Genomic DNA, 17,340 nt, shown 5'->3' with positions numbered 1-17,340 from the left:
TATTGTGTTCCAGGCATGTGCATGCACCTAAGGCTACTGAAGTATGCTTTTCAACAAATTATACAAAGTGAATGAATGAAATTTGATAATACAAGAAAATTTGATTTTTTTTCTATTTCATGTAAGGTTTATTTTCAGTTCATTTCTTTTTAACCCCTTCGAAGGGCTACATATATTGTATTACATTTTCCATTTGATGTGCGTTTACAAATGAATCACATTGGGCTAGATTACAAGTGGATTGCTAATTTATCGTGCGCTCATAATCATGCAAATTCACCCGTTTACGGGTGCACAATATAAAAAAACCCCAGCCAATTCAAGTATCTGGTTAAAGGGACAGTATACACCAATTTTCATATAACTGCATGTAATAGACACTACTATAAAGAATAAGATGCACAGATACTGATATAAAAATCCAGTATAAAACTGTTTAAAACTTACTTAGAAGCTCTCAGTTTAGCTCTGTTGAAAAGGTAGCTGGAAAGACCACTGCAAGTGGGAAATAAGACACTCCCCTCCCCCTTCCTCTTCATATAAAAAGTCCCTTTACACAAACAGGAGCAAGCTGGAGTAGGTATCCATCAGTATTCTCCTAAAACTTTGCATTTTAAAAAAAAGCAAACTGTATGGGCTATATAAATAGATCATCTACCAAACATTTATGCAAAGAAAAAAATAGTGTATAATGTCCCTTTAATGCTACTGCGAGCTTGTGGTAGCAATTGGTGCTCCAAAAATTAACCAGAGGTCAGACCGATGGTTAATTTTAAAAATGTCCCCCAATTGCCCCCAAAATAAAGTGTGCATAGCCTTAATAAAATAAAAACAGGATCTTTTTAGTTTTTTTTTAAATTTAAATGCACAAAGCAGTTATCAGGGGTTAAATTGAGGGGGCGTGGGGTGCATTTACATTGCGGTCTATGGGGAATATGTTCCTATAAATATATACAGTATGTATATGCTTATATATGTGTTAATATGTGTATATACACATAAAAACACATAAATATATATGTATATATTCATATACATATATATTTAACCTTCGCTGCGTTCAGTTATCTGCCTTGTCTCACGGCATGAGAACGAGGCTCCCATTGGAGCCTATGGAAGCGCTTTCTCGTGAGTGCAAAGAGCTTCCATGCAATTGGGAAAGCGAGGTCGCGTTCGCATTGTGCCTTACTTATAATACCAGCTCACAATTGCGTGCAACGGTATTACGAGTGGAGGGCAAAAATCACGCTTGCATAAGTACAATTTTGCGATCCACTCCTAATCTGGCTCATTGTGTTACATACAAAGGCTGGGTTCTTAATGTTGCCTTGATTAAGAGTGTTTGAAAGTCTCTCTCACCTTCTTCTTCTTTAAACGTGACAAACTGTTGTGTATCCTGCATAATTTGCTTTACGTGTTGCTGATCTCTTGCAGGGGATACGAGTTTGTAAACACAATCCCTCTTTCACTATTTGTTTATCCCCTGCAAATGAGATAAAGGGACATAAAATGATAACAGGACAATACTCTTTGTTAAAACCTGTAATTATTGCGCCATTTCATGCATATAACTATCAGTTTAACTAGGCAAATATAAAAAATAATAAAAATAGAAAAATAAAAATAACATTTTTTTAGTAACTTGATAATAAAAAAAAGTCCCAAGTGATGAGAATAGTCTTTAAATATCCTTATGAAGTGTCCTAACTTGGTATCATTTCACTAATATCACTTATATATTGATTGTTCTTTTTTGAGGGCTAACTTTTCCTACTGTTTTACTGTTTTTATATATAGGGTACCCTAATATGTATGTTAATAATAAATGTATTTTTTATCACATTATTATATATTGATACTTTAGCCTATGGTTGGCGCTCCCCTTTTTCTATATACAGCCATTGCCTCAACATAGACAGCTCAGAAACGCTGACAGTTGTCATTCCCACTTTCCAGTGGCTCCGGTGCAGGCAGGCAGGTTCACCTCAGGCACACTGTAGACTACGGTACTTTAAACTCCAGAGACGCACCTCTGACTCCTTAGATCCTGCTCAGGAAATCGGGGACCTTAGATGGCACATATGTCAACTGGAATTTTAAAAAGACCCAATCCAACCTCTTCAAATTAAAACAGCTTATGTACTCGAAGGGTAACACAGCAGACACTATACTTACTAACAAACTAAGGCAGCACTCAGGCGCATCTCGTATTCACAAGCTCAAGCGGGGCACACAGACCTTCCGACTCCCCTCCTTAATAGGCCAGCAGTTTTGCGAGTACTATTCTGACCTTTACAACATACAGGCCAGGGAGACATTCCCGGTCGGCTCTATCAGAAACTATAGGTCCATTCCTACGCTCCTTAAAACTCCCTACCCTAGACGAGGCCCAAAAGGAAATCATAGACGTCCCTATCGCATGCCAGGAGGTCAGAGGTACTAAAAACCTAAAGACCCTCAAAGCCCCTGGTCCGGACTGTTTCACTGCAGTCTTCTACAAGACATACCTACACGAGACTTCGCCACTTCTCACTAGGTTCTATAACTTAGCAATGGATGAAGGCATATTCCAAAGTGAGTTCCTTGAGGCCTCTATCATTGCAATACTCAAACCTAACAAAGACCCAGCCCTTTGCGCTAACTACAGACCCATTTCACTCATCAATGTGGATGTTAAAATATACTCTAATATACTGGCCAATAGATTAGCGAGGCTGCTTCCCGTCCTTATCAATCCAGACCAAGTGGGCTTTATCCCAGGGATGGAGGGTCCGGACAATACTAGGAGGCTACTAAACATCCTTCTATAGGCTAAGAGGCTGAATAAGCCCCTTGCTGTGCTCTCCCTTGGCGCCGAGAAGGTGTTCGACCGGGTCCGCTGTGAGTATTTGTGGAAGGTCCTTGAAACCTTTCAATTCCCAACACAGATCATCCAAGCTGTGAGGGCCTTGTACTCTGCTACCACGGCCTCGGTACGGGGCCTGGGGTTCAACTCCGCATCCTTCTCCATTTCTAATGGCACACGACAGGGCTGTCCCCTTTCCCCCATTCTCTTTGCGCTGGCAATAGAGCCCCTAACAGCCGCCATCAGGGAGGATAGGGAAATTGAAGGAGTCACACTCCATGGTACAGTGCAGAAGGTGGCCCTATTTACAGATGATACCACAATATTCTCCTCCAAACCCCTATAAACAATCCCCAAACTCTTGACTCTTCTGGAGACCTTTAGCGCCCTCTCGTATTATAAATTGAACCACAGTAAATCTGAAATATACACAAGTGGATTTCCTGAGGATATTTCCAAATGCCTACATGACAGATACAAATTTATAGCCAAAGACACCCATATCTCCCACCTAGGAGTCAAATTATCCAACGAGCTGGAACTTTAAATTCATCTCATGGCTGGGACGTATAGCTGCCCTTAAATTGAGCTACCTCCCCAAACTAACATACATATTTCGATGCTTACCTATTAGGGTGCCTAGGTCCCTTCTATTACAATTCCAGAACGAGTGCATGAAGTACATATGGCAGGGCAAACCGCCCCGTATAGCCCACCAACTTTTGCAGTATCCTAGAATGCATGGGGGGGTGTCCTCCCCATCCATATCTAAATATTTTGAGGCAGCAATGCTCACACACATTTCCCAGTGGGGTGTAAAAGACTCAGATTGTAAATGGAGGACCATCTAACAGGCTTCTCTGCCCTGGGACCTGTCCCTGAGGGACCCGATGTGGACTCCTCCACACTGTAGGAGAAACCTCACTGTGGTGAACCCGGTTATCCAAGAATGACTGGCTTCTTGGGAACAGTTAAGGCACTGCAAACAGGTAGCTCCTCATCCATCCCCAATCACTTCTATAGCTGGCCTCCTCACTGGCATTCCGGACTCACACCCGGTATCTTGGGCCAAACTGGATATTCTGGTCCATGGTCTCCCAGGGTGCCTATGTTGCACTCAATCAAATCGAGATCTCTTCACCCGCCCCACCTTTCCTTATATTCGAATATACCAGAGTAATTAGCTTACTGTCCAGCTGGGGTTTTAAGCCCTTATCCTCTTGCCAGCTAACCCTGTAGGAAGCTAGATGGCAGCAGGGGCTCAGGCTAGGCAAGCCAATGTCCCTACACTATAATATGATGGAAGGCGCAGCACCATTCACAAATGGGAGAAGTTAGATTTTTCGGTACCCACTAGTGAATGGCATCGCACAGTATTACTCATGAAAAAAGCACTACATTCCGTCACCATCTACGAAACATATATTTAAAACTCCTTATGCACTGGTACTATGTCCCAGCAAGGTTAGCCACACTCTTCCCCCACGACCACCCCCGACTTGTTGGAGGGACTGTGCACACGTAGGGGACATGACTCATGTCTGGTGGAGCTGCCCTAAACTTAAACCACTCTGGAACACGTGCTTAAACACACTTACAAGCCTAGGAATCACTCTTCCCAGAACCCCAGAGGTGGCCATATTTCACTTCCTGTAAATTTCCCAGACACCACGGCATACTTTGTATCTACCTATTCTCAGCTGTTAAACTTTCTATAGCCAGAGCATGGAAAAGAGTGAGTACCCCTCATGGTTGGATATTGTTACAACAATGGCATGCATATACTCCATGTAAAAAAAAAACATATACTACACTATAGGAAGGTCTGACTTATTTGAGTTAGTTTGGCTGTAATGGAAGAGTAACTTTGACACCCACTGGCTACCCAGTTTTGAGACCCTAGGATAGTCTCTCCCTGCCTTCTGGGAGTGCTTGTTGTCCCACACCAGCTCTGCCCGTCTGGAGAGCTTTTCTGTAGCCCTTGTTCCTCTCATTTAAGTCTAGCATTCCCCTCCCGCACAACCCCCCCCTTCTATTCCTTCCCCCCCACTCACGGATCGTATAGACAGATCCAATTAGCTCTCCTAGGTGAATAAGAGAGAGTTAGCGTCTTTAAATGCATATTGATATTGTTTTGTTAATAATATGCCTATTCTTTTGAATCTCTATTCTTGTATGTATGTGAGATTCTGGAAATGTTGGTACACTTTGATCGTATAGTTGTTATATTTATCTTCTAAAAAAACAAATAAAACATTCTTTCATAAATAACAGAAGGGGGCAGAAGAGTGGGCTACTTTTTCTTAAAATGCCCAGGCGTGTTTTATGTCCCATTAAGACTTTTTTGAATGCTGGATTGAGGTTCAAATTTGTCAGAGGCACGTCTAATGCCATGCATGAACTGTAACCCCTAATTTAGCTATACTGTGCATACTCAGTTTTTGTATATTCTCCTTCCCATGGTATTGTAACTGCCGTTTAATGCCTTTTTTGATATAGTTTAGGTTAAGGGCGTAATTTACAGGAAGATGTTGCTTTCTGCTTCCCCAAAAGGGCTTTGGACTTCCTTATTTTGAGACACTTTAACTGATGCAGACACTAAAAAGGGAAGTCTAATACAAAATATTTCTCACAGTGGTGGGGATTGTATGTAGTCCCTGCTCTGGTATGTAAGTAAATGACAATTACTGTCCCTTATTACACTGAAAAGTAAATTAAACCAACTAAGGTAGCAGCTGAATGTTAACTTCTGCACCCTTTTTTTTTTTTTGCAAAAAAATTATTTGCTTCAACTTTGATGTGTAAATGGTCAGAAAGGTCAAAACTGAAGTGTGCTTGGGAGCATTTAATAATTAAAGGGACAGTCTACTCCAGAATTGTTATTGTTTAAAAAGATAATCCCTTTATTACCCATTCCGCAGTTTTGCATATCCAACACTTATATTAATATATACTTTTTTATCTGGGTGATTACCTTGTATCTAAGCCACATAAACTAGCATTGTCTAAAATGTCAAAATGCACTCAGATAAGAGGCAGCCTTCAAGGGCTTAGAAATTAGCATATGAGCCTACCTAGGTTTAGCTTTCAACAAAGAATACCAAGAGTACAAAGCAAATTTGATGATAAAAGGAAATTGCAAACTTGTTTAAAATGACATGCCCTATCTGAATCTTGAATTTTGACTAGACTATCCCTTTAAAATAAAAGGAGTTTTGCAATACACTTCTGTTAGCAAAACTGCTTCTAGTAATTAGTAAATTATTACTGTTTTAGCATCCTACACACATATGCTACTCATGACTAGAGCAGCAAGATTCAATCCCCATGCCTTTTCAGAGAGCTGGCTGTGGTGTTTGTGTCAGCTAAGACTTAATTTGTGTCCTATTAGCCACTGCTCACTGTTAAGGGATGATGATTTGAATACTAGCGCACGAGGCACTCACAGCATATGTGCATATGCTGCTGAAAAACAGTAGTAGCTTTTTTTACTAGAAGCATTTTAACTAATGGAACTGTATTCCAAAAATGCTTCTATTTAAAATTTTAAAAGCAACCATGCACATTTCAATGTTGACTCTTCTATCCCTTTATCTTGTTACTTCCAGACGTGTATGTATGTGGGTGTGTATGTATATGTGTGTATGTGTATATATGTGTGTGTATATATATATATATATATATATATATATATATATATATATATATATATATATATATATATATATATATATATATATATATATATATATATATATATACACACACACACAGTGGATATAAAAAGTCTACACACCCCTATTAAAATGTCAGGTTTCTGTGATGTAAAAAAAAGAGACAAAGATAAATATTTCAGAACTTTTTCCACCTTTAATGTGACCTATAAACTGTACAACTTGATTGAAAAACAAACAAACTTCTAGGTGGAGGGAAGTAAAAATAAAAAACTGAAATACGTGTAATATGGTTACATAAGTGTGAACACCCTTTTATAACTGGGGATGTAGCTGTGTTCAGAATTAATCAATCACATTCAAAATCAAGTTAAATAGGAGTCAGTACACACCTGTCATCATTTAAAGTGCCTCTGATTAACCCCAAATAAAGTTCAGCTGTTCTAAAAAGTTAGGAGTCAGGGGTAAAATTCTAGGAGCCAGTATCCATGTTGGCTTTGGGTTTTTAAAGGGGCTTTCAAGCATTGAAGTTCTCTAGAAGTTAACTGTCAGGGATTGGTTGGTATTTATGACTGCTGTTTCTGATTGGCTTCAAGGCCATGTCCTGCTCATTAATGTTCATAATGAATACAGATTGTCAAATTAGGACGGGCGCGTGCATGGGGTGGAAGCGGATGGGAACGGCTACACTACAGATCTTTTTTGAATAAAAGTGGGATAGAGTGGGGTCAAATTGAATTAAAAAAAAACATCTAAGGGATCTGGGAGGGAGTGGGGGGTTGGTCTTTGGGGGGTGAAGCTACACTACAGAAAAAAGAAATAAAATTAAAAAAAAAAGCATTTTTTTTTTTTTTTAAGTAAACTGGGTACTGTGGCAGACAGCGTCCAGTACCCAAGATGGCTACCAATAAGGTAGAGGGGGGAGGGTTAGAGAGCTGTTTGGGGGGGGGGGGGGATCAGGGAGGTTAAGGGCTAAGGGGGGATCCTACACATCAGCATATGTAAATATGCTAGGGATGCACCGAAATTTCGGCCGCAGAAAGTTTCGGCCGAAAATGGCATTTTTGGCTATTTCGGTTTTCGTTTTTTTAGCCTGTTATTTTCGGTAAAATTATTGCTAGCCTAGAGCTGCTGTTTAAGTTTATTACTTGACTTACTGTTCTGCATATAATGAGTTTTCTAGGACTATACTTTATTTGGATAATTAGTATAAAAAAACAACTGTTAAATATGATTGTTACATAGAACTAAATAAAGAATACTAAAGTATATTGATATTTATAATTGTTTTAAGTAGCGATGCACCAAAATTTTGGTCGCAGAAACATTTTGGCCGAAAATGGCATTATTGTTTGCCTGCTTTTTTTTTTCTTGGTAAAATTATTGTGTAGCATATTATTGTTTTAAGATATTTTTGTCCAATTTTAGTGTGTTACTTTCAATAAAAGTGTGAGATTTTTTTATTTGCTCTAATTATGCAAAAAAAAACTAAAAAAAAATAATTTGAAAAAATACATTTTCGGTTTTCGGGCAAGTGCATCCCAGATTTTCGGATTCGGTTTCGGTCCAGAATTTCCATTTCGGTGCATCATTAAAATATGCTAAACATTTTTTTTTTTTTTTTTTAAAATACCTTTTATTTTAGTACTGGCAGACTTTCTGCCAGTACTTAAGATGGCAGGGACAATTGTGGGGTGGGGAAGGGAAGCTGTTTGGGAGGGATCAGGGGGTGTGATGTGTCAGGTGGGAGGCTGATCTCTACATTAAAGCTAAAATTAACCCTGCAAGCTACCTAATTAACCCCTTCACTGCTAAACATAATACACGTGTGATGCGCAGCGGTATTTAGCGGCCTTCTAATTACCAAAAAGCAACGCCAAAGCCATATATGTCTGCTATTTCTGAACAAAGGGGATCCCAGAGAAGCATTTACAACCATTTGTGCCATAATTGCACAAGCCGTTTGTAAATAATTTCAGTGAGAAACCTAAAGTTTGTGAAAAAGTGAACGTTTTTTTTTAATTTTTTTTATCGCATTTGGCAGTGAAATGGTGGCATGAAATATACCAAAATGGGCCTAGATCAATACTTGGGGTTGTCTACTACACTAAAGCTAAAATTAAAGGGACACTGTACCCAAATTTTTTCTTTTATGATTCAGATAGAGCATGCAATTTTAAGCATCTTTCTCCAACATTGGTGTGTCCGGTCCACGGCGTCATCCTTACTTGTATGAATATCTCTTCCCCAACAGGAAATGGCAAAGAGTCCCAGCAAAGCTGGCCATATAGTCCCTCCTAGGCTCCGCCCACCCCAGTCATTCTCTTTGCCGTTGCACAGGCAACATCTCCACGGAGATGGTTAAGAGTATGTGGTGTTTAGTTGTAGTTTTTTTATTCTACTATCAAGAGTTTGTTATTTTAAAATAGTGCTGGTATGTACTATTTACTCTGAAACAGAAAAGGATGAAGATTTCTGTTTGTGAGAGGAAGATGATTTTAGCAGACAGTAACTAAAATCGATTGCTGTTTCCACATAGGACTGTTGAGATGAAGTAACTTCAGTTGGGGGAAACAGTTAGCAGACTTTTCTGCTTAAGGTATGACTAGCCATATTTCTAACAATGTGTAATGCTGGAAGGCTGTCATTTCCCCTCATGGGGACCGGTAAGCCATTTTCTTAGTTTCAAACAGAATAAAGGGCTTAATATGGGCTATAAAACTGGTAGACTCTTTTATGGGCTAAATCGATTGCTTTATTTGGACATTTTATACATGTTTATGCTGATAATTCACACTTATAAACTTGGGGAACGTTTTTTAACGTCAGGCACTATGTTAGACACCTTTTCCAGTCAGGGAGGGCCTTCCCAGTTGTAGGCTGAGCCTCATTTTCGCGCCATTACTGCTCAGTTGTTTTTGAGAGCAAGACATGCAGATGCATGTGTGAGCACCTGAAAGTAGTTGGAAAAGTTTCTAGAAGGCGTCATTTGGTATCGTATTCCCCTCTGGGCTTGGTAAAGTCACAGCAAAGGCTGTAGCTGGAACTGTATAGGGGTTAAATTTGTAAACGGATCTGGTTCCGTTATTTTAAGGGTTAAAGCTCTGAAAATTGGTATGCAATCCTTTTAAGGCTTTGAGACACTGGTGAAATTTTGGTAAATTTTGAACAATTCCTTCATACTTTTTCACATATTCAGTAATAAAGTGTGCTCTGTTTAAAATTTAAAGAGACAATAACGGTTTTGTTTTAAAACGTTTTTTGTGCTTTATTGACAAGTTTAAGCCTGTTAAACATGTCTGTGCCTTCGGATAAGCTATGTTCTATATGTATGAAAGCCAATGTGTCTCCCCATTCAAAATTGTGTGATAATTGTGCCATAGCGTCCAAACAAAGTAAGGACAGTACTGCCACAGATAATGAAATTGCCCAAGATGATTCCTCAGATGAGGGGAGTAGACATGATACTACATCATCTCCTACTGTGTCTACACCAGTTTTGCCCATGCAGGAGGCCCCTAGTACATCTAGCGCGCCAATGCTTATTACCATGCAACAATTGACGGCTGTAATGGATAACTCCATAGCAAATATTTTATCCAAAATGCCTGCATATCAGAGAAAGCGCGATTGCTCTGTTTTAAACACTGAAGAGCAGGTGGGCGCTGATGATAATTGTTCTGTCATACCCTCACACCAATCTGAAGGGGCCATGAGGGAGGTTTTGTCAGATGGGGAAATTTCAGATTCAGGAAAAATTTCTCAACAAGCTGAACCTGATGTTGTGACATTTAAATTTAAATTAGAACATCTCCGCGCACTGCTTAAGGAGGTGTTATCTACTCTGGATGATTGTGACAACTTGGTCATTCCAGAGAAATTATGCAAGATAGACAAGTTTCTAGAGGTTCCGGTGCACCCCAACGCTTTTCCTATACCCAAGAGGGTGGCGGACATAGTGAATAAGGAGTGGGAGAAGCCCGGCATACCTTTTGTTCCCCCCCCCTATATTTAAGAAATTATTTCCTATGGTCGACCCCAGAAAGGACTTATGGCAGACAGTCCCTAAGGTCGAGGGGGCAGTTTCTACTCTAAACAAGCGAACTACTATCCCTATCGAGGATAGTTGTGCTTTCAAAGATCCTATGGATAAAAAATTGGAAGGTTTGCTTAAAAAGATTTTTGTACAGCAGGGTTACCTTCTACAACCCATTTCGTGCATTGTTCCTGTCACTACAGTAGCGTGGTTCTGGTTCGAGGAACTAGAAAAGTCGCTCAGTAGAGAGACTCCGTATGAGGAGGTTATGGACAGAGTTCACGCACTTAAGTTGGCTAACTCTTTTATTTTAGATGCCGCTTTGCAATTAGCTAGATTAGCGGCGAAAAATTCAGGGTTTGCAATTGTGGCACGCAGAGCGCTTTGGCTAAAGTCTTGGTCAGCGGATGTATCATCCAAGACAAAATTGCTTAACATCCCTTTCAAAGGTAAAACTCTCTTTGGGCCAGAATTGAAAGAGATTATCTCAGACATCACTGGGGGAAAGGGCCACGCCCTTCCACAAGATAGGCCTTTCAAGGCCAAGAATAAGTCTAATTTTCGTTCCTTTCGCAATTTCAGGAACGGACCGGCCTCTAATTCTGCATCCTCTAAGCAAGAGGGTAATGCCTCACAGCCCAAACCAGCCTGGAAACCTATGCAAGGCTGGAACAAGGGTAAGCAGGCCAAGAAGCCTGCTGCTGCTAACAAAACAGCATGAAGGAGTAGCCCCCGATCCGGGACCGGATCTAGTAGGGGGCAGACTCTCTCTCTCTTTGCTCAGGCTTGGGCAAGAGATGTTCAGGATCCCTGGGCACTAGAAATAGTTTCTCAGGGTTATCTTCTGGAATTCAAGGAACTACCCCCAAGGGGAAGGTTCCACATGTCTCACTTATCCTTAAACCAAATAAAGAGACAGGCGTTCTTACATTGTGTAGAAGACCTGTTAAAGATGGGAGTGATACACCCTGTTCCAATGACGGAACAAGGAATGGGATTTTACTCAAATCTGTTCGTAGTTCCCAAAAAAGAGGGAACCTTCAGACCAATTCTGGATTTAAAGATCCTAAACAAATTTCTCAGGGTACCATCGTTCAAAATGGAAACCATTCGAACGATTCTACCCACTATCCAGGAAGTTCAATTTATGACTACCGTGGATCTAAAGGATGCGTACCTACATATTCCTATCCACAAAGAACATCATCAGTTCCTAAGGTTCGCCTTTCTGGACAAACATTACCAGTTTGTGGCCCTCCCATTCGGGTTAGCCACTGCTCCAAGGATTTTCACAAAGGTACTCGGGTCCCTTCTAGCGGTTCTAAGACCGAGGGGCATTGCAGTAGTACCGTACTTGGACGACATTCTAATACAAGCGTCGTCCCTTTCAAAAGCAAAGGCTCATACAGACATCGTTCTGGCCTTTCTCAGATCTCACGGATGGAAGGTGAACATAGAAAAGAGTTCTCTGTCTCCGTCAACAAGAGTTCCCTTCTTGGGAACAATAATAGACTCCTTAGAAATGAGGATTTTTCTGACAGATGTCAGAAAGTCAAAACTTCTAAGCACTTGTCAAGTTCTTCACTCTGTTCCACGTCCTTCCATAGCTCAGTGCATGGAAGTAGTAGGGTTGATGGTTGCAGCAATGGACATAGTTCCTTTTGCACGAATTCATCTAAGACCATTACAACTGTGCATGCTCAAACAGTGGAATGGGGACTATACAGACTTGTCTCCAGTGATTCAAGTAGATCAGAAGACCAGAGAGTCACTCCGTTGGTGGCTGACCCTGGACCATGTATCCCAGGGAATGAGCTTCCGCAGACCAGAGTGGGTCATTGTCACGACCGACGCCAGTCTAGTGGGCTGGGGCGCGGTCTGGGAATCCCTGAAAGCTCAGGGACTATGGTCTCGGGAAGAGTCTCTTCTCCCGATAAACATTCTGGAACTAAGAGCGATATTCAATGCTCTCAGGGCTTGGCCTCAGCTTGCAAAGGCCAGATTCATAAGATTCCAATCAGACAACATGACGACTGTTGCGTATATAAATCATCAGGGGGGAACAAGGAGTTCCCTAGCGATGAAAGAAGTGACCAAAATAATACAATGGGCGGAGGATCACTCCTGCCATCTATCTGCGATCCACATCCCAGGTGTGGAAAACTGGGAAGCGGATTATCTGAGTCGCCAGACTTTCCATCCGGGGGAGTGGGAACTCCACCCGGAGATCTTTGCCCAGTTGACTCAATTATGGGGCATTCCAGACATGGATCTGATGGCGTCTTGTCAGAACTTCAAGGTTCCTTGCTACGGGTCCAGATCCAGGGATCCCAAGGCGACTCTAGTGGATGCACTAGTAGCACCTTGGACCTTCAACCTAGCTTATGTGTTTCCACCGTTTCCTCTCATTCCCAGGCTGGTAGCCAGGATCAAACAGGAGAGGGCCTCTGTGATCTTGATAGCTCCTGCGTGGCCACGCAGGACTTGGTATGCAGACCTGGTGAATATGTCATCGGTTCCACCATGGAAGCTACCTTTGAGACAGGACCTTGTTCAGGGTCCATCCGAACATCCAAATCTGGTCTCCCTCCAGCTGACGGCTTGGAGATTGAACGCTTGATTCTATCAAAGCGTGGGTTTTCAGATTCTGTGATAGATACTCTGGTTCAGGCCAGAAAACCGGTAACTAGAAAGATTTACCATAAAATATGGAAAAGATATATCTGTTGGTGTGAATCCAAGGGATTCCCATGGAATAAGATAAAAATTCCTAAGATTCTTTCCTTTCTGCAAGGTGGTTTGGATAAAGGATTATCTGCGAGTTCTCTAAAGGGACAGATTTCTGCTTTATCTGTCTTACTACACAAACGACTGGCAGCTGTGCCAGATGTTCAAGCATTTGTTCAGGCTCTGGTTAGGATCAAGCCTGTTTACAGACCTTTGACTCCTCCCTGGAGTCTAAATCTAGTTCTTTCAGTTCTTCAAGGGGTTCCGTTTGAACCTCTACATTCCATAGATATTAAGTTATTATCTTGGAAAGTTTTGTTTTTGGTTGCTATTTCTTCTGCTAGAAGAGTTTCAGAGTTATCTGCTCTGCAGTGTACTCCGCCCTATCTGGTGTTCCATTCAGATAAGGTTGTTTTGCGTACTAAGCCTGGTTTTCTTCCAAAGGTTGTTTCCAACAAGAATATTAACCAGGAGATAGTTGTACCTTCTTTGTGTCCGAAACCAGTTTCAAAGAAGGAACGTTTGCTACACAATTTAGATGTAGTCCGTGCTCTAAAATTCTTCTTAGAAGCTACAAAAGAATTCAGACAAACATCTTCTTTGTTTGTCGTCTATTCTGGTAAAAGGAGAGGTCAAAAAGCAACTTCTACCTCTCTTTCCTTTTGGCTTAAAAGCATCATCCGATTGGCTTATGAGACTGCCGGATGGCAGCCTCCTGAAAGAATCACAGCTCACTCCACTAGAGCTGTGGCTTCCACATGGGCCTTCAAGAACGAGGCTTCTGTTGATCAGATATGTAAGGCAGCGACTTGGTCTTCACTGCACACTTTTGCCAAATTTTACAAATTTGATACTTTTGCTTCTTCGGAGGCTATTTTTGGGAGAAAGGTTTTGCAAGCCGTGGTGCCTTCCGTTTAGGTAACCTGATTTGCTCCCTCCCTTCATCCGTGTCCTAAAGCTTTGGTATTGGTTCCCACAAGTAAGGATGACGCCGTGGACCGGACACACCAATGTTGGAGAAAACAGAATTTATGCTTACCTGATAAATTACTTTCTCCAACGGTGTGTCCGGTCCACGGCCCGCCCTGGTTTTTTAATCAGGTCTGATGAATTATTTTCTCTAACTACAGTCACCACGGTACCATATGGTTTCTCCTATATTTTTCCTCCTGTCCGTCGGTCGAATGACTGGGGTGGGCGGAGCCTAGGATGGACTATATGGCCAGCTTTGCTGGGACTCTTTGCCATTTCCTGTTGGGGAAGAGATATTCCCACAAGTAAGGATGACGCAGTGGACCGGACACACCGTTGGAGAAAGTAATTTATCAGGTAAGCATAAATTCTGTTTTCTAATTTACTCCTATTGTCAAATTTTCTTTATTCACTTGGTATTTTTATTTGAAAAGCAAGAACTTAAGTTTAGATGCCGGCCCATTTTTGGTGAACAACCTGGGTTGTCCTTGCTGATTGGACAGCACCAATAAACAAGTGCTGTCCATGGTTCTGAACCACAAATTGGCTGGCTCCTTAGCTTAGATGTCTTCTTTTTCAAATAAAGAAAGCAAGAGAACGAAGAAAAATTGATAATAGAAGTAAATTATAAATTTGCTTAAAATTGCTTGCTCTATATCAATCACAAAAGAAAAAATTTGGGTTCAGTGACCTTTAACCCTACAAGCTCCCTACATGCTCCCTAATTAACCCCTTCACTGCTGGGCATAATACAAGTGTGGTGCGCAGCGGCATTTAGCGGCCTTCTAATTACCAAAAAGCAATGCCAAAGCCATATATGTCTGCTATTTCTGAACAAAGGGCATCCAGAGAAGCATTTGCAACCATTTGTGCCATAATTGCCTAAGTTGTTTGCAAATAATTTCAGTGAGAAATTTGTGAAATTTGTGAAAAAGTGAACTATTTTTTTATTTGATCTCATTTGGCAGTGAAAGGGTGGCTTGAAATATTCCAAAATGGGCCTAGATCAATACTTTGGGATGTCTTCTAAAAAGAAATATAACGTGTCAAGGGATATTCAGGGATTCCTGACAGATATCAGTGTCCCAATGTAACTAGCGCTAATTATAGAAAAAAGTGGTTTGGAAATAGCAAAGTGCTTCTTGTACTTATTGCCCTATAACTTTCAAAGAACATGTAAACATTGGGTATTTCTAAACTCAGGACAAAATTTAGAAACTATTTAGCATGGTTGTTTTTTGGTGGTTGTAGATGTGTAACAGATTTTGGGGGTCAAAGTTAGAAAAAGTGTGTTTTTTTTTCTATTTTTTTCCTCATATTTTATAAAAACATTTATAGTAAATTTTAAGATATGATGAAAATAATGGTATCTTTAGAAAGTCCATTTAATGGCGAGAAAAATGGTATATAATATGTGTGGGTACAGTAAATGAGTAAGAGGAAAATTACAGATAAACACAAACACCGCAGAAATGTAAAAATAGCCCTGGTCCTTAAAGGGACAGTTTACTAAAAAATGTTCTCCCCTTTAATTTGTTCCCAATGATACACTTTACCTGCTGGAGTGTATTAAATTGTTTACAAGTAGCTCCTTTACCCTTATATTGGCATTTGAAATAGTTGATTTAGCCAGTGCTATCCCCACCTATTCTAAAAGTTTGTGGCCGCAGGTCCAAGCTAGAGATAAGCTTAGTAAAAACAGCCAGCAGAAGAGATTACACTCCCAGTGGGATATAGCAGAGATAAAGTAATAAAATGTTAATTTTCCATTGTTCTCTCCAAGTACTGGTGATTGGTTTACAGACAGATATAAGATAAAGAAGCATGTATATGTACACAATGTGATACAGTAATGAGATCTGATTATACCTACAAGCTCAACACCTTTTATTAGGTTGTTGCTTCAAAACACAAAATCAGAGCTTTAATATACACAAATAAACCTTAAAAAGCTAATTTTCATACATTTTTACTCCGCAGTTGGTAAAAAAAGCAATTGTAAACACATTAAGGGAACAACTATTTTACAATATACTGTCCCTTTTAAGGGAAAGAAATTGAAAAATGGCCTTGTCCTTAAGGGGTTAAACAACTTTCTAATTTACTCCTATTATAACATTTTCTTTATTCTCATGATATCCTTTGTTGAAAAACAGGAATGTAAGCTCAGGAGCCTTGGCGTGCCCTGGAGTACTATATGGTAGCCGTTTTGCAAGAATGTTATCCATATTTGATAATAGAAGTAAATATAAAACTTTTTTTTTTTTAATTGTAGGCTCTGTCTGAATCACAGAAGAACATTTTTGGTTTTCATATTCCTTTTACATTTTTATGGTTCAATTTTAAACCACTTTACAATTTTACTGTTATCTGATTTGCTTTGTTTTTTTGGTATTTTTTGTTGAAAAACATACATAGGTACAATCAGGAGCAGCAATGTTCCTTATGATTGGTGGCTGCACATATGTCTCTGGTTATTGGCTCACCTGATGTTTTCTAGATACCACTAGTGCATTGCTGATGCTTAAACAAAGGATACCAAGAGAATAAAGCCAATAAGATAATAAGTAAATTGGAAAGTTGTTTAAATTTGTATGCTCTGTCTGAAAAATTGTTTTAATTTCCCTTTTAACATCACCTTTTGAACTTTCACTCTGCATGGTTTTCTCTTGTTTTTCTCTTTCTTCTTTTTCTTTCATTTTCTCGCCTATTATTTAACAGTATGAGATTGCAATATAAAATGTTGAATTTATGCGTAGTTATAAAACTTTGCTATATACGTTCAGTGTTTACATTGTCCATATTTCCTGTAATGTAACTTTTAAAGGTGATCATTTTCTAAATGCATCTGAGTTTCTATCAAGTAACGGTAGCCACCATGCTTGACCTTAAAGGGATATGAAAAACCCCATTTTTATCTTTCATGATTCAGACACAGCGTGCAATTTTAAGCAACTTTTTTTTTTTTAATCTACTTCTATTAGCAATTTTTCTTTGAAAAGCAGGAGTGTAAGCTTATTAGCCGGCCCTTTTTGGTTCAACACCTGGGTAGCACTGGCTGATTAGTGGCTAAAATGTAAAATGCC

The 17,340-nt window shown here is 40.0% G+C and overlaps 1 protein-coding gene across 7 annotated transcripts in view; it reads left to right on the top strand.

Annotated features, from left to right (window-relative positions):
* The window catches only part of CYRIB (CYFIP related Rac1 interactor B), a 411,880-nt gene that overhangs the window by 256,623 nt on the left and 137,917 nt on the right, over window positions 1–17,340 (top strand). The window lies entirely within an intron of this gene.

This window comes from Bombina bombina, chromosome 5, assembly GCF_027579735.1.
Source record: "Bombina bombina isolate aBomBom1 chromosome 5, aBomBom1.pri, whole genome shotgun sequence".
NCBI classification, from domain to species: Eukaryota; Metazoa; Chordata; class Amphibia; order Anura; family Bombinatoridae; genus Bombina; species Bombina bombina.
The sequence above is the reverse complement of the archived record's forward strand: the minus strand, read 5'-3'. Positions and strand labels throughout refer to the sequence as shown.